Genomic DNA, 18,180 nt, shown 5'->3' on the forward strand with positions numbered 1-18,180 from the left:
AACACTTGCCTAGCAAGTGCAAGGCCCTGGGTTCGGTCCTCAGCTCCGAAAAAAAAAAGAAAGAAAGAAAGAAAGAAAGAAAGAAAGAAAGACAAAAAAATCAGGGATTTTACATGCACCCAATTGCCTTGAACTTATTCCCTCCGTGTAACTAAAATTTTTTTTTTCTTTTTTTCTTTTTTTCGGAGCTGGGGACCGAACCCAGGGCCTTGTGCTTGCTAGGCAAGCGCTCTACCACTGAGCTAAATCCCCAACCCCATAACTAAAATTTTTTTTTTCTTTTCTTTTTTTTCGGAGCTGGGGACCGAACCCAGGGCCTTGTGCTTGCTAGGCAAGCGCTCTACCACTGAGCTAAATCCCCAACCCCCGTAACTAAAATTTTTAATCCCTTGGTAACCTCCTAGTTCACTGCCTGAAACTTGATAGGTGAACTGTGGGGCTCAGACAACAATCTAAGATGTGCTGGTCTCAGCCGGTGATGATAGTGTGTGCTTTAATTCCAACAGAGGTGGGCAGATCTCTGTGAGTTCAAGGCTAGTCTGGTGTACGGAGTGAGTTTCAGGACAATCAGGGCTACACAGAGAAACCCTGCCTCAGAAAACAGCAAAAACAACAACAAGAAATATATATATTCAGTCTCTTTCTTGTCTGTAGAGCTGATAGTAATGAAAGTTCACTCTTTCTAGAAAAAAATATTATGTAGATACTTGTGCGTGTGCATGTGCATGTGTGTGTGCATGTGCGTGTGCGCGTGTTTATATTGTAGTGGTCTCTTCCTTATTCGGATGACTAATAGTAGTAAAAGTTCATTCCTTCTAGAAAAAAAAAATGTTTCTTCCTTGTTAGTATGGCTGATTAAATAGTGAAAGTTCACTCCTAGAATCAAATGGCTCCTGATTCAACCGCCTGTGACTTTAAGTCAGTTTGAATAAACAATCAGGAGTATCCAAGTCTTCTACTAAATTCTCCATTATTTCTTCCTCTCCATTCTTCAGAACTTATAATCAAATTTAGGGTATTCCAGAATGTGCAGTCTATCATAATACCTGAAAAACAAAACAAAAAAATATTAGAGAATCCTGGGGAAGGTCTCTGAAAAATGGTGGGTTTTGTTGTTTTTTTTTTTTGTTGTTGTTGTTGCTGCTGTTTACTGATTTGCTTGGTGGATTTCTAATTTTCATTTTATGTATATGGATGTTTAACTTACATGTATGTTAATGCACCATGTGTGTGTGTGGTGCCCAAGGAGGCTGTGTTAGACCTGGGTCAGGGGTGGGGTGGGTTGGGGGAACATTTCTAAGAAAGTCTTATTAAAGCAAGCTGTATTTAGAAGTGTAGAAGGGACTGACGAGAGGAATTCCTATCCCGAAGTCGAGGTTTCAAAGAGCAGCCAGACCCTCCCTGTCTTTTGAGGGCCCTTTTTTTTTTTTTTTTTTTTATTCCGGAGCTGGGGGACTGAACCCAGGGCCTTATAGGCCCCTAGGGCAAGCGCCTACTGTTGAGCTAAATCAACCCTTTGAGGGCCCTTTTTTAAGGGACGGGTTAGGGTTGATAGAAAACAACTGCTGAGATAATTGGCTGTTAGCACCTGGACAGATAGAGTAGGGACGCAGGCTCAAGGTCATCTGTAGGGTACAAAAGCGTGATAGTAGCACCTGGACAGAGGAATGGGGGACTCGGGCTCAAGGCCGTCTGTGGAGTAGATAAGCGTAAGAATACATCATGTGCAAGGGGAGTCACCTACCACAGATGTTCAGGGGGTTAGCAAGGCAAAGGGGTGAGTATACATCATCAGTTACAAGTTCAGCATAGGGTGAAAAACATGGTTTGCAGGATAATTAGGCTAAAGAAACAGAAACTTATTCTTGAAAGGCATGGAGACTTAATATCAATGTATAACACGTGGCCCTTAACAAGGTGGCTCCTGTTCTGATTCCACATCTGGAAGAGGATTTTAAACTCCTTAAGACACACTAGAGTTTGAGAACAGTGGCTTGTGAAAGGAAAAAATAAGTAGTCAAATCACAAGAAATAAATTAGATACCTTTATCAGTAAAAGCAACACACAGTTCTAGGATGACATTAGAGTCGGAAAGGAGGCAAGGCAAAGCATGTAATGAATTTGTCATGAGTGAAGAGCGAATGTACAAAAGTTTGAAAATATTTTACAGGTCTGACTTCTTGTGTCCATGATGTGATTTGGTCTTATTTGTCTTGAGAAAGTGTCTAACAGTATTGCTCAGACCTGTAGGCTCTAGTCCCCGGGTAGCTGAGAGGACAGTCACATTGTCCCGCATTGAGTTTCCAGGTTCTTAGTGTCTAGTCAGGAAAGAGTAAATGTGCAGTTTGTAAACACAACCAAGTAACTTTATTCAAAGGGAAGCTGTAAGCATAGGCCCCAATCAGACCACATGCTCTGAGACTACTTATGGAGTCAAAAGGAAGGGAGGGTTGGTCACTACAGGGTATTGTTTGAGAGGTTCTTTATTTTGATCGACAAATTTAGTTATGTAACCACTTTTCTACTGCTCATGCTTGACTGCATGATTACTCAGTTATACATAGGCAGAAGTAGATAAGTAGGAGGTTCTCCCTAAAAGCTCATTCAGAGAACAGTTTGCTATGCTGCACATTCGCTCAAAACCAGAAGGGTATGTGTGTGCATATTACACACGTACAGGTCAGAGTTTCAGTCTGTGAAGTGTATTAACAAAAGAGACCCCTAGTCTAAGAGAAATGGAGTCCCAGGTTGCTACCATATTCCCTATACTTCACCTCAACATGCCACCATGCTTGGCAATGAAATTACATTAATTATGCTTTATTATTTTGTTTTTTTACTTATTAAGGTAGGGTTTCTCTGTGTAGGTTTGGCTGTCCTGGGACCAGCTCTGTGGACAGATTAGTCTCAAACTCAGAGAACTGCCTGCCTCTGCCTCTGGAGTGCAGAGATCAAGTGTGTACCTCCACTTCCCAGCTGTGGTTTCGGTTTTTGTGTACAGTCTGTGAAGTGGCAGTTCTAGGATAGAAGGCGTATGGTGGCTCATTCTTCTACTCCCAGCGCTCAGGAAGCACGGCTAGTCAGATACCTGTGAATCTGAGGTGAGAAAGGGATAAGTAGTGAGACTCCATTTAAAACAAAACAACCTAAACCGAGAGGTCCTAAGCTCAGTCAAAGGGGTTAGGGGGTTGGGGGAGAGGGTGGTGAGGAGCTTAATGAGCCAACAAGCACTGAGCTAAGACTTTGACGTTTTTGTTGTTTGGTTGGTTTTTGGGACAGGGTTTCTCTATATGAATCTAGCTGACCTGGAACGCTGTAGACCAGTCTGGCCTTGAAGTGACAACAGAGATCCCCTTGCCTTTGTGTCTCTAGTGCTGAGATAAAGGCGTACACCACCACTGCCCAGGGTGACTTTCTCATTTTTAAATATATCTTAAACTCTGGCCATGGTCAACATGTTTTCTTTTACCTCAATCTTAAGTATTCTCAGACCACACATTACACATACACACACACACACACACACACACACACACACACACACACACACACACACACACCACAATGGTTAAGGAGGCTGAAATAGGATGTTTCAAAGAGAACCAATTGAAGGCCAGCAGAAGGCTGATGGACGGTAAAGGAATCTCCATGGGGGGTTTGATAATGACAGTTGGAGGTCTTCTGGAGGTCCCACCCCAGACTCAAGCCTGGGAGGTCAGATTTGAGGTTAGCCTCAGGGTCAAGTTAGTCACACAAGCAAGGTGTGGGACTATAGAGGCTGAAGAGGCAAAAGACAGGGCTGGGCCAGAATGGATAGACAGCAATCCCAGCTAGACTATCAGGTGAAGATATTTGGTGACTGAGTAGGCTGGGTCAGCACTGGGGAGACAGAGCCAAGCTGAGGTCCCTAAGAAAGTCAGGAGTTCTCTGCCTGTCAATCCTCCTGACACACAGGTGATCAGATGACAGATTGCAGGATTAGGTGTCTTCCTCTTTGTAGGGTCCAGGTGAGGGTGTGCCATGCTTTTCTCAGTCAAGTGTTTTCAGTAAACCCTCAGACCTGTTTTTGCATGTTTGTGGGCGCAAGGTACATACGTATGCAGGTACATGTGCTTGCATGTGTGGAGGACAACCGCAGACATCTGCTACCTTTATATTTAAGGCAGGCTCTCTTGTTGGCTTGAAATTCACCAAGCAGTCTACACTGACTGCCCAGTAAGCACCGGGGATCTGCCTGTCCTCGCTCTCTTCTGGGATGACAAGCTCCTGGGCCTTACCCATACCCAGCTCCTGTCACTTGGATTCTAGGAGGATTCAGGTCCTCCTCCTGCTTGCTTTGCAAGTACTTTGCTGACTGACCTTTCTCTCCAGCCCCATTTCTAGCTGTTCTTATATGATTTTAATACACCGGTGTACTGATACACTCCTGATTGATTCGGATAAATCCATCGGGTTGCATTTATCTCAGTTTTAGGGACAACTTATGTATCTGCCTTGTGGATGATAGCAAACAAAAGCTGGTGTTTACATGACCAACAAGGTACAGTCATCTGTCTCTGTGTTTGTACTCAAAATAGGGTTCAAAGCTGTTTGTAAAATGGAGTGTCTCAGGACAAGGCAGAGTCTGAAAAACCACTGTTCTACACACTGTGGAGTAATGTAGAACACAACCTGATGACCACCTCTAGATTCCGAAGAGCAATTGCTTTGTTTTTTGTTGTTGTTTTGTTTTGTTTTTTTTTGGGGGGGGGCAAGGTCTTGCATGTAGTCTGAGATGACCTGGAACTCAAAAAGATCTGTATGCCAAGTGCTGGGATTATGTGCATGCATATGTGATATGCAGGCAGCATCATATCCAACCACACATTAGCTTCCTGCAAACCCCCAAGGCTACTAGCACATGTAGCAATTTAGACTTTCTGACCTTTCCTATAATTTTTATTAGTGCATCTAATGTTGTTATATTTAGTTGTTTCCAAATCATTTTTCTGATGTGTATGACCCTTCTTCTCCACTTGTATGACAGTTCCCTTTGTTATTAAGAAGCTCTGCAGAGATGGCTCAGTGGTTAAGATCATTGACTGCTCTTCCAGAGGTCCTGAGTTCGAATCTTAGCAACCACATGGTGGCTCACAACCATCTGTAATGAGGTCTGATGCCCTCTTCTGGTGTGTTTGAAGACAGCTACAGTGTACTTATATATAATAGATGAATAATATTTTTTTTAAAAAAGAAGCTTTTCGGGTATTTTTAAAGATTTATTTATTTTATGTATTTGAGTACACTGTCCCTGTCTTCGGACACACCAGAAGAGGGCATTGGATCCCATTGCAGATGGTTGTGAGCAACCATGTTGTTGCTAGGAATTGAACTCAGGACCTCTGGAAGAACAATCAGTGTTCTTAACCACTGAGCCATTTCTCTAGCCCCAGCTTTTTGGTTTTAAGAGATCCCATTGGTCAGTTATTTATCTTCTTTCCTGGGCTACCAGAGGCCCATTCAGGCTTCATAAGTTAGCCAAGTATGCTTTTCCAAAAGTATTTATTGGATGCATATGAGAATTAAGTTATCCATAGTCCTGTTGGAACGAAATTGTGTTGTATGAGCCTCAGTTCAGTGACCAATGATCCTGAGCCATCGGTTTCCAGTTTTAACCATGGATTAGGTATTGGATGGCAGAGCTTTTGGAAGGTATATACATAGTCTGTGAACATTTACACTTGCTTCTGAGTGTGCGCTGTGTGCATGCTGGTGCCCAAGAAAGCTAAAAAGAAGACATCGAATTCTATAGAGCTGGAGTTATAGACAGTTGTGAGCTGTTCTGTGGGTGCTAGACCATGAAACTGGGTCCTCGGAAAGAGCAGTTATGTGCTTTTGACCAGTATAGACATAATCTTTTATCATCTGTGGTGCCTGCTCCTGCTCTGCTCATATGAAGTCCTGTGGCCCTGAAACTGTACATACAGACCTTAGTGTGATGTTTAAATACTCAGATTGTCCCATTAGTCTTTGTGCTTTGTGTTTCAGTGCAGGTGTCCCTATTGCCATAATTCTGTCTGTCACGGTCCTGCCTGCCATCTTATGAATGTTTAACACCCTACAACATTTACGAGTGGCGTTGTCTTTCTGTTCCTGTTGGTTTTCCCTTGCTAACTGTCCAACTCTTGTTTCTAAATTCTTCTTTTTGGTTTTATTTTTATGTGTGCACAGTGTAAGTAGTTTTATATGTGTGCATATGCATGTAGAAGCCAGAAGTTGACACAGCATCTTCCACTCTCACTTTCGATCTTATCTTTTATGTTTTGTTTTGAAGACAGGGTCTCTTATGAAACCCTTATCACCATGAAGATCAGGATGGCCTCAAACTCACAGAGTCTCCCAAGGGCTGGGAGTCAAAGTGTTCACCCACACCACCGTTTGCCTCTTAAGACAGGGTCTCTAGTGAACCCAGAGCTGGACAATTTTCTAGACTAGCTGGCCATTGAACTTCAGGGACCTGCCCATGTGACGGGCAATATTGCTTGTCAACTTGACAGGATCCGGGATTACCCACGAGACAAGCCTCTGGGGTTGGATAGATTAGGCTAATTTGAACATGCCTATAAGTTTGATTTTATTTTCTTCCTTTTATTTTGTTTGTTTTGTATTGTCGTTGTTGAGACAAGGGTTCTCTGTGTAGCCAGCCTTGGCTGCTCTGGAACTTGCTGTGTAGACCAGGCTGGTCTTAAACTCAGAGATCCATCTGCCTCTGTGTCCTTAGTGCTGGGATGAAAGGCGTGTGCCGCCGCTGCCTGGCTAAGGTTTTTCTTGCTGATTACTGGGTGTGTGTGTGCACAGTTGGGGTGGGGCAGGGGCACATGAGCCATGGTGAGCCTGAGGAGGTCAGAGGACAACTTGGTGGAGTCTGTTCTTTCATTCTGCCTTCTTGTGGGGTCAGATGGAACTCAGGTGGAGGGGTTTGTTTCTGAAATGCAACTACCCACTGACCCGCCTCACCAGCCCAGAATGTTCCTGATTACATTAGCCAAAGTGGGAAGGTCTACCCGGAATGCATTTAACACCTTCTGTCTACCCGGAATGCATTTAACACCTTCTGGCAGCTCCCTGAGAGGACCAAAGGAGAAGCCTTTGCTCGCTCACTCCTGCTCACCTCGCTGGCTAGCGCATCTTCCTTGCTCACGGGTTTTATCTAGCCTGTTGCTGCTACTCCATCCATCACTGGCGTCTGTTTCTTCAACCTTTCAGCGGGTACCAAAGGCTTTCCAGGAATTGTCTGATTCTTCTGACCCAGCCTGAGACGAAGGCATCTGACCTCATGGACTGAGCAGTTACAGGTCTTAGCCTCTGCAATGCACAGATGGCCGTTGTCGGACTAGCTAATCCATAGTGTGTAAAACAATCTAATAAATCCCCTTTTAATACATATTCACTTTATAAGTTCCATCCCTCTTGAGAACATAACTAACATAGTCTATCCATCCTCAGTGCTGGGTTATCGATGTTTGTGACCATACCTGCTTTTTACCTGGGAGCCGACGATACAAACTCAGTTCCCCATCTTTGCCTGGCTTTACTGCCTGAGCCATCTTTTCTAACTTCTATTCATTGTTTCTTTCTCTTCCTATTTTATCATTTGTTGCTATATGATCTACACATGACAGAATTAAAGTCGTAATTTGCCTAATGAATCTGGGAAGATAGCATTGAAGCTGCTATCTTTGGAGTATTTAAATAGTCTCACAAATTTACATTGTTTGCTCTCCCATATAAAGGGGCTGTGTTCTCAGCTTTCATTACCTATGCATATTGCAAGAGCGTATCAGACATCTCTGTCGTTACACGGTACTTCCCATTATATTGATTTACTTTATGAATGACTTCTATGTCTGGTAATGTGCCTGGGATGCCCTCTAGAAACTTCTATAAGCTACAGTTGATCATTATAAGCCATTAGGGATTTTGTGTGTGTGTGTGTGTGTGTGTGTGTGTGTGTGTGTGTGTGTATGTGGGTTGTCACATGAGCTATAACATGCACATGGAGATCAGAGGACAACTTTTAGGAGTCAGTACTTGCTTTCTATGTTGTTTAAAGCTGGGCTAAGTTACAGCCTATTGCGGGTTGCCATGTGGGTGCTGGGAAACAAACTCAATCCTTCTGCAAAAATAGCAAGTGCTCTTAACCACAGAGCCATCTCTCTAGCTCCTTTCCTCTGAGAGGATCTTGCTGGCCTGGAACTTGTGATTCTCCTGCCTCTACGTTCTGAGTGCTGGGATCACAATTGTGTGTCACATGAAACATAGTGAGACATTTTCTTAAACAATAATAATAATAATTAAAAAAAAAAAAAGGTCCAGGTGTGGTAGCTCTCACCATTAATAGCAGCACTTAGATCTCTGGAAGCACTTAGATCAGCAGGAAGTAGATCTCTGTGAGTTAGAGGCTAGGCTGATTTACATATCAAGTTCCAGGCTAAAATCTACAGCATAAGACCCTCTCTCTCTCTTAAAATGAATCTATTAATTAAAGAAAAAGAAATTGGAAATTTTATTGAAATTAATGGCATGTATTCAAGATTTTTTAAAGTTTTGACTACATATAGATATGAAAATACTTAATTCTGCCACTGGGCAACAACATTTTGAGAAATTCTTAAGTAATTTCTAATCACAAGAATATTTCCAGAAGTGACCTTGTTAAGTCAGACAAGTCAGTTTCGTTTTCCTTTTGCAGCACTGATTGTGCAAACTCTTTTCCAATTCCCACTCTGGACTCTGGCCTGACTCCCTTCTCTTGCTAAGTTGAGCCATCTGGTCCTGCATCTTTCCTTTGCAAAAGTTACATTCTGTTATGAAATGCTTCCGGTTTGCTCTGCGGCCCCACAGCTGTAAGCACCAGTTGCCTGGTGCCCACAGGATTTCATACCGATGAGGACCCCACCTGGCACCATTTCTACACCTTTCCTCTGACGTGGCTATACTATTTTGCCTTGGCCATGTGGCTCTCTTGACAGTCTGAATGCACACCACACTGTCTTCCTGCTTATCCTTACAGTGTGCATGGGTCAGCCAGCCCGGGCTCCTGGATTCATTCTTGTCTTTTAAGATTGCACTCTGCCTCAGTGAAAGTATGGCTCCTTACAGAGTCCTGTGATGCTGTTAACACCGACTCTTTCTCCTTCCCTTTTGTTTGTTTGTTTGTTTGTTTAACACAGGGTCTCAAGTGGAACCCTAATTGACCTCAAACTCAATATCCTGTCTGTAAAGCACTAGGGTTCCAGTCGTGCCACACCACATTCACCCTGGCCTTGAACTTCCTATGTGGCTGAGGATGACCTTAAACTTCTGAGACCCTTGCACGTTGCCACCACACCTAAATTTATGTGGTGTTAGGAATCCCAGTTCAGGCTTCAGAATACTAGGCAAGCATACTGTTAGCAAAACTACAGTCCTACCCTCTCATTTGCATTTAACATAGTTTTTAAAAAAAGCAATATATACGTTTTAAGATTCAATGTCCTTTGAATTCATATAACATTAAACGTTGTACGTGAGGCTAGGTGTGACGATTGCTCGCCCTTTATTTTGAGATAGACTCTCACTGAGACGAAGCTCACCCTTTTGGCTAACCAGGGTGACCAATGAGCCCTGGGCTCCTCCTCTCTCTGTCCCTCTAATGCTAAGGTGTCAGACATGTGTCCCCATGGCTTTTATGTGAGTTCTGGGATCCTAAACTCAGGCCCTCACTGCACATCTCCCTGGTCCTACCCCATAGCTTTTTCCATACAAGGTTTACTCTCTAACCCAGGTTGTGTTGAAATCTTGATCCTCTACTCTCTTAAATCCTGGCTCACAAGTTTCTGTCTACAATATACTTTATAAAGCTATTATAATCATTTTCATTTGTTTTTTTCCTGTCCATGGATTTTTGTTTTATTAGGACATCTTGTGTAGACCACACTGGAGTCAAACTTGCTAAGTAGCAGAGGCTGGCCTCAAACTCCTGATCCTTCTATCTTATTCTCCAAAGCACTGGGACTCCAGGTGGCACCAGCATGCCTGGCTAGAGTTAACATAATCTTATTAAGAAAACACAAAGAGTAAACCAGTAAGCACCACTCCTCCGTGGCCTCTGCATCAGCTCCGGACTTCAGGTTCCTCCCCTGTTTGAGTTCCTATCCTGGCTCCCTTCAGTGATGAACAACAGTTGGGACAGAGGAACAGACAGAAATAATAGAGCTTCTGAGAAGAAATGGCAGAATAAGATCTGTGAAGAAGAAACATTGTGGCAGAGGGTGAGAAGGGGGTGGACTCCGCCCTGGGACTCCTGGTTTCTGAGTCCATAGAAAGGAGGTTCCACCAGCGGGGAGAACTGGAGAAGTTAAATCAATCCATGGATGATATCAACAGACTAGAGACTAAACCTGAGGATGCATGCGGGAAATCTGATCTGTCCTGGTTGAGGCGACCATAAAACTAGAGGAACTGGTGAAGAAAATCAGCAAAGCTATGGAGGTCTCGAAGCCGCAGGGTGGGCAAGGCAGGCTCCGCTGGAAGCGCAGAAAGCCGCACAGGACTTCCAGAGGGCCACTGAGGTGCTCCATGCAGCCAAGGAAACAATCTCCCTGGCTGAGCAGAGGCTATTGAGGATGACATATGGCAGCTTGACTCTGTTTGGCAGGAAATGCTGAATCATGCTATTCAGGGGGTCATGGAGGCCGAGCAGGCCAAGACAGGGAGCGAGCTAGTGCCAGGAGCAGCAGCCAGGTACAACGCTGCCATGGGCCGCACGTGGCAGCTGGAGAAGAAACTCAAGCCATCAACAAGCCCAAGCCTGGGGTTGGGGATTTAGCTCAGTGGTAGAGCGCTTGCCTAGCAAATGCAAGGCCCTGGGTTCGGTCCCCAGCTCCAGAAAACAAAACAAAAAAACCCCAACAAGTGGTTCGATCCCCAGCTCAAAAAAAAGAACCAAAAAAAAAAAAAAAAAAAAAAACCAACAAGCTCAAGCCTTATTTTTATTTTGAGCTAAAGGCAAAGAATTATGTGCAGCTCGAGCAACTGAAGAAGACAGTGGATGACCTTCAAGCCAAGCTGGCCCTGGCAAAAGGCGAGTATAAGGCAGCCTTGAAGAGCCTGGAGAGGATCTCAGATGAGATTCACGAGCAGCGTTCCAATGCCATGAGGCCTCCGGACTGTGGGGCGGGGGCAGAGGGTAGCGTCACCTCAGTGGAGAACCTGCCTGCAAGCAAACCTGAGCCTGATATATGCCTTATCTATGGCTTCAGAAGCCTTTGAAGATGACCACTGCAGCAAGTTGGTGTCTGAAGATGACTTGGAAACCCAGTCTGTGTCCCTGTCAGAATTCGGGATGATGTTCCCAATACTGGGTCCTCAAAGTGAATGCAGTGGGGCCTCGTTCCCTGAATGTGAGGTGGAATGAAGAGACAGAACATAAGGGGCCAAGAATAAAACGAGTGACAAAAACCAAAAAAAGAAAACCCAAAATGACACAAAGAAAAATTATGTGTCAATGTCAGTCATAAGGATGATTAGCAAATTTAATTCAGTATTAGATGAAGTGAACCAACTTAGGAATCGAATCTTGGTTTAAATATTTGTAAAATTCATCCTAAACCATAATACAAAAAGGAAATAATAAAGCAACCATGCCAGTAAATATAGAAAATGAGTTGGTAAAATCAGGTATCCACTTATCTTTATTAAATCTCTTGGCAAATTGAAAGACATGCTTCATTAGATAAAGAAAATTCTTAAATAAAATGAAACAAAAAAATCTCCCATCTCCTCTCTCTCTCTCTCTCTCTCTCTCTCTCTCTCTCTCTCTCTCTCTCTCTCACACACACACACACACACACACACACACACACACACACACATGCTGGTTTTTTTGAGGACTGGGCCTCCTCTCACCAGTATTTCAGAAGAGCCTTCAACTCACACCAGCCCCTCCACTTCACTCACTGCCTCAAACAGAAAGTTTTCTTACTTAAAAAAAAGGGGTTGGGGGATTTAGCTCAGTGGTAGAGCGCTTGCCTAGGAAGCACAAGGCCCTGGGTTGGTCCCCAGCTCCAAAAAAAAAAGAACCAAAAAAAAAAAAAAAAAAAAGGGGTTGGGGATTTAGCTCAGTGGTAGAGCACTTGCCTAGCAAGTGCAAGGCCCTGGGTTCGGTCCCCAGCTCTGAAAAAAAAGAAAAAAAAAAAATCCCCTTTGACCCCCCCCCCCCCCAACCCTCTCCCTCTCTCTCTCCATCTCTCTCTCTCTCTCTCTTCTCTCTCTTTAAAAAGATTTAATTTATATGAGTACACTGTCACTTTCTTCAGATATCAGATTCCATTACAGATGGTTGTGAGCCACCATGTGGTTGCTGGGATTTGAACTCAGGACCTCTAGAAGAGCAGTCAGTGCTCTTAACCACTGAGTCATCTCACCAGCCTGTGAATGTACTTTCTAAATATACGTATGTGTACCATGTGCATGTCTGGGGCCCTCAGAAGTCAGAAGAGGATATTGGATCCCCTGGAATTAGAGTTATGGATGGATGTGAATAGGTGGTGTTGTGGGTGCTGGGAACTGAACCCTGGTTCTCTGCTAGAGCAACAAGTGTTCTTAACTGGTGAGGCATCAATCTCTTCATCACTGTCCTCCCCTTCCCCAATAATGTTTTTTTTACGGAAATAAAAAGCAAGTCAAGGAAGCCTTCCATTTATTCCCAGTTTCCTTCTGTAGAATACTAGAAGCCTCAGTCATCAAAAATCCAAGAAAAAAGGGATGAAGTTGTACAGTTTTCTGTTTGATTTTTGAAACACCACAGAGCCCAGGCCTCAACCTTCTAATTCTTGTGCCTTACTTAGTCTTCCCGGTGCTATAATTACAGGCATGTGCCTCTACACCAGAGTACAAATTCTGTAATTAGGAATAAAAATCATTATTCATAAGTGATATGCATGTGTAGAAAATATGAAATATTAAGATTGGTAGATTTTTTTAAAAGACTAAAATCAAAATCAGTGTGTAAGACAATGGAATTCCTATGTATTTGGAATAAGCAGGTAGAGAATAAAATTTTTAATAAATACTATTTAAAGTATCACCAAACAAAATGCAATATAGTATCATTGATTGGATAATGGGGCTGAAAAATACATTATTGGAAAAACAGCGCTTGCCTAGGAAGCGCAAGGTCCTGGGTTCGGTCCCCAGCCCCGGGGAAAAAAAAAAAAAAAAAAAAGAAAAACAGGTGGAATCTAAATAAATTCTATCGTTCAGGTCAGCATAGTTTACCAATGCTAACTTCATGATGGTTATAGATAGTTGTAGGATATTAGGGGACATGAGTGGAAAGGGTTCCAGGAACTTTCTGTTCTTTTTTTTTTATCTCTTCTGTAAATCTAAAATTATTTCAAAATAAAAAGTACCTAGAAGTTATCCTAACAAAGCTGTGTCAGAGATTTATGGGGAAAACGTTGTCAGGAGATATTAGAGAACGCTCCACATGAGGAGAGATTCAAACCAGACTCATACTAGGAGTTCAGGATCTCCTCAGTGCTGATTATCTCGAGAGTCATCTGTGGATTCACTACAAGATCAATCAGCACTTAAAAGTTTTGTGGGGGTTGGGGATTTAGCTCAGTGGTAGAGCGCTTGCCTAGGAAGCACAAGGCCCTGGGTTCGGTCCCCAGCTCCGAAAAAAAGAAGAAAAAAAAAAAAGTTTTGTGGGATTTATGAGCTTAACATTTTTACAAAAATACCTAAGGCCAAGTAGGCACAGTGGCTCACAAGAATTTTTATATTTCTAGCAGTTCCGAGGCAGAAGCAGAGGGTCAGGTTTGAGGTCATCCTCCACTACATAGAGAGTTTGAGGTCAACCTGGACTCTATAGGATCCAAGTTTAAATGCAGTGCTGAGAATCAAACCCAGGGTTTTGCTCCTGTTAGGTAAGTACTGAGCTCTATCCCCAGTCCCTGGACTGTGTTTGGTTTGTTTAGGAAGCTCCTTTGTTTCAGACAGGGTTTTAGGGGACTGGAGAGTTGGCTTGGTGTTTGAAAACACTGGCTGCTGCTCCCCTGAAGGATCCAGATTCAATTCCCAGCACCTGTACGGCAGCTCACAGCCCTCTGTGGCTCTGGTTCCGAGGCATCTGGTGCCCTCTTCTGGCCTCCTTGGGAACTAGGCATACACATTGTATCTGCAGGCAAACACTCATAACAGAAAATAAAGCTAAAAATTTTAAGTTGAGAGTGAGAGAGAGAGATGGAGGAGGAGGAGGAAGAGGAGGAGGGGGGAAGAGGAGGAGGGGGGAGGAGGAAGGGAGGAAGGAAGAGGAGGATGAGGAAGGAAGGGAGGAGGGGAAGGAGGAGGAGGAGGAAGAGGAGGAGGGGAAGGAGGAGGAGGAGGAGGAGGAGGAGGAGGGGGAGGGGAAAAAAAATAGGATTTTTTTAGATGACCTTAAACTCATGATCTTCCTGCCTCAGTCTCCAGGTATTCATACTACGCCAGGCTGGCTCAGACCCTGTGCTCCTCAGTTTGCCTTACCATGGCTCCTGGGGCATTTATTCCACTTGAGTGGCTTGGCTTGGCCATGTTTGTCTAAGCAGAGTTTTAAGAGCTGTGGTGTGGGAGCTGGAGAGATCAGTGGTTAAGAGCACTCACTGCTCTTGTGGAGGATGGGAGTCCACTTCCCAGCCCCCACATGAGGCAGCTCACAACTACCTGTAACTCCCGCCCCAGTGTTTTCCAACACCTCTGGCCTCCATGGGCACCTTCACTCACATGTAGAAACCCACAGACATGCACACAATTAAGAGTAAAATTTTAAAGAAAATAAATGAGCTGTAATGTGTTCCTGCCAGAACCATTGTTTCAAAAAACCATATCTTTTTGATGTGCATTGAGACATACCTTAAATCCCAGCATTCAGAAGCACGTGGGGGCGTTGGGGGTTTAGCTCAGTGGTATAGCGCTTGCCTAGGAAGCGCAAGGCCCTGGGTTCGGTCCCCAGCTCCGAGAAAAAAAGAAAAAAAAAAAAAAAAAAGCTACAGCCAGAAGCACGTGGGTCTCTGTGAGTTCCAGGCTAGCCTGGTCTACAGAGTGAGTTCTAGGACAGTCAGGGATACACAGAGAAACCCTGTCTCAACAAAACAAAACAGAACAACATATTTCCCATGTAGAGTTTGCTTCTTCAGGGCTGGTGAGATTGCTCAGTGGGCAAAGCATTTGCCATGGAAACCTGACAACCTGAGTTCAATAGCTATAACTCACAGTGAAAGAAAGACCAGATACCCACAAATTCTTCTCCTTCCTCCCCAAGAGTGTGTGGCCCGTGTGTGCACTTGCACACACTCACACTCAAACACACACGCACTAATAATAATAATAGTAGTAACAATGATAATAACAATAATAATTTAAAATTGTATATGTTTATGTGTATGAGGGTTTTACTGGCATGTACTCACTACATTCATTCCTGGTGCTCGAGGAGATCAGAAGAGGGTATCACAGTCCCCTGGAACTGGAGTTATAGCTGGTCGTAAGCTGCGCTATAGGTACTGAGAGTTGAACCTGGCTCCTCTAAACTAGTCCTCTAAACTGCTGAGCCATCACTGCAGCCTAAATTTTTTTTTAAAAAATGTAATTTTTTTTGGTTTGTTGAGACAGAGTTTCTCTATGTAGTCCTGAAACTTGATCTGTAGACCAGATTCTGTCTCAGAGATCTGCCTGCCCTCTGCCTCCTGAGTGCTGGGAATTTTTTTAAAAATTTAAAAAGAAAAAAAAAATTAAAAAGAACTTGCTCCCTCAGCTTAAAATGAGAAAACACAGGAAAAAAAAGTCTACAGATTTCAAGAGCAAGAAACAGATACTTGAGTTCCTGTTTATTTGGAGTGTGTGTGTGTGTGTGTGTGTGTGTGTGTGTGTGTATTTGTGTGCTGTCTGTATCAGGTGTCCTGCTGGCTCTCCATCTTATTCTTTGAGCTACCATCTGTCATTGGACCTGGAGCTGGGCTGGCAACCAGCAAGCCCCAAAGGTGCCCCTGCCTTCCCTCCACACTGCAGTGGGGTTACCGACCACAGCAGCCACACCCAGCTTTAATGTGGGTGCATGAGCTTCCGGCTCAGGTCCTCATGCTTGAGTAGAAAGTGCTTTTACATTGAGACATCTCCTCTCTGGCCTCGTTTGTCTGATGCTTCTGTTTTGTGTGTGACCATACGTAAGAGTCAAAGGACAACTTGCAGGAATTGGTCCTCCCCGTTCATCCTGTGGATTCCAGGGTTGAACATCAGGGTTGGCTGAAAGCCCTTTTGCCTATTGAGCCGTATCTTTGGCTCCTGTTTCTTTTGTTTTAAGTTGGGGTCACATGTAGCGTAGGCTAGACTCAAACTCACTACGTAACTAAGGATGGCCTTAAACTTCTCATCCTACTGCCTCCACCTCCCAAGTGCTGGGATGACAGGTGTAGAGCGCCATATTCAGTTTTACATAGTGGTGGGGATTGAATTCAGGCCTTTGTTCATGCTAGGCAAGTGCTGTACTAACTAAACTGTATTCTCAACCCTAAGAAACAAATGTTTGTTACTATAAGCCAGAAACTTGGAAGCTGTGTACTGCTTCAAAACTAATACATACGATAGAATAGACTGTGGTGTAGTCACGTGTGGCATAATAATATTTACACTAGTATGTGTGCGTGGTATGTGCACACACATGTGCACATGCCTGTGGAGCCTTTTCCCATTGCTCTCCACCTTGTTAATTGAGGCAGGGTCTCTCAATTGAACACCGAGCTTACTGATGTGACTAGTCTGCCTAGGCAGTTTGCTCCAGGGGTCCCCTATGGCTCTATTCTGAGAGAGTGGTGGGATTACAGACAGGTCACCAGACACTTGGGTGGGGTCTGGAGAGCTCATATGCCTACATAGCTTTTTAACCATGTCCTAGACCCTGTAAGAGTACTTTGTTTTGGCTTTTGAGACAGAGTCTTCTTTTGCGGACTGACTTGTCATCCTCTGCCCTCAGACGATGCGCTCCAGTGCAGTGCTCATGTGTACACGATGCTGATGGTGTAAGCAAACCTACTATGTGGGCAGGCTTATAAGTTATGCATAGTAAAGAATATCTAATAATAAAAAATAACTAGGTTACGGACTTGTGCATGTGGTATAAAACTTGTTGCTATTATTTTAAGGGGTGCTCATTCTATGTCTATATAGAAAAATAATTGTGGTGTATGTTAGTAAGTGCCTGTAATTACAACACTTGAGAGGTAAAGGTTAGGTGATCAGAAGTTCAAGGCCAGCCTGGGCTACATGAGATCCTATTTCAAAAACAAGAAAACAATCTGGGCTTTGTGGTGCATGGCTGTAATCTTCAGCTTTTGGAGACCTAGGTAGAAGGAATGGCCCATGAATTTTGAGTCCAGCCTGATCTACTACACAGCAAGTTCCAGGTCAACCAGGCCTACATAGGGACACTGTATTAGTCACTTTTCTCTTGCTGTAGTAAAGCAAAGGACCAAAAACAACTTACAGATGAGTTTATTCTGGCTCATGCTTCCGGAAGGCTCAGAATCCATCCTGGCGCTGTGGCATGACAGCAAGTGGTACTCCTAGAAGCAGATCCAGACAGTTGAGAGGTCATAGGGAAACCGGAAAAGCAAACAGAAAGATCAACCTGCGAATGGAGGGGAGGCTACCAACTCTCAAAGCCCACCCAGTGACACATTTGCTCCAGCAAGGCTGCGTTTCTTAAACCTCCCCAAGCAGCATCAAGGACTAGAGGATGGGTGTTGAAACAAAAGTATTTCTCATTCAAACCCTTGAAAACACTGTTTAAAAAAAACAAAAAAGAAAGAAGGGGCTAGAGAGATGGTTCAGTGGTTAAGAACACTGTCTGTTCTTCCAAAGGACCAGGGTTCAATTCCCAGCACTCACATGGCAGCTCATAACTGTCCAGTGATCTGACAGCCTCATACCACTGTATATTAAATACATTTTAAAAAGAAAAGAAAACGATAGCTGGACTTGCTGGTGAACAGCTTGATCTCAGCACTCAAGAGGGCGAGGTGAGCAAATCTCTGTGAATTTGGGGCCAGCCTGATCTACATAGTGAGTTCAAAGACAGCTAGGGCTAAGTAGAAACCCCGTGTCAACAAACAGACAAAAAA

At 43.8% G+C, this 18,180-nt stretch overlaps 1 pseudogene; it reads left to right on the forward strand.

Moving 5' to 3' along the window:
- The first annotated feature begins 3,565 nt into the window (after positions 1–3,565).
- On the forward strand, positions 3,566–11,483 carry LOC116900959 (annotated as a pseudogene).
- The last annotated feature ends 6,697 nt before the right edge of the window (positions 11,484–18,180 follow it).

The sequence above is a fragment of the Rattus rattus genome, chromosome 5 (assembly GCF_011064425.1).
Source record: "Rattus rattus isolate New Zealand chromosome 5, Rrattus_CSIRO_v1, whole genome shotgun sequence".
In the NCBI taxonomy this organism is placed as follows: Eukaryota; Metazoa; Chordata; class Mammalia; order Rodentia; family Muridae; genus Rattus; species Rattus rattus.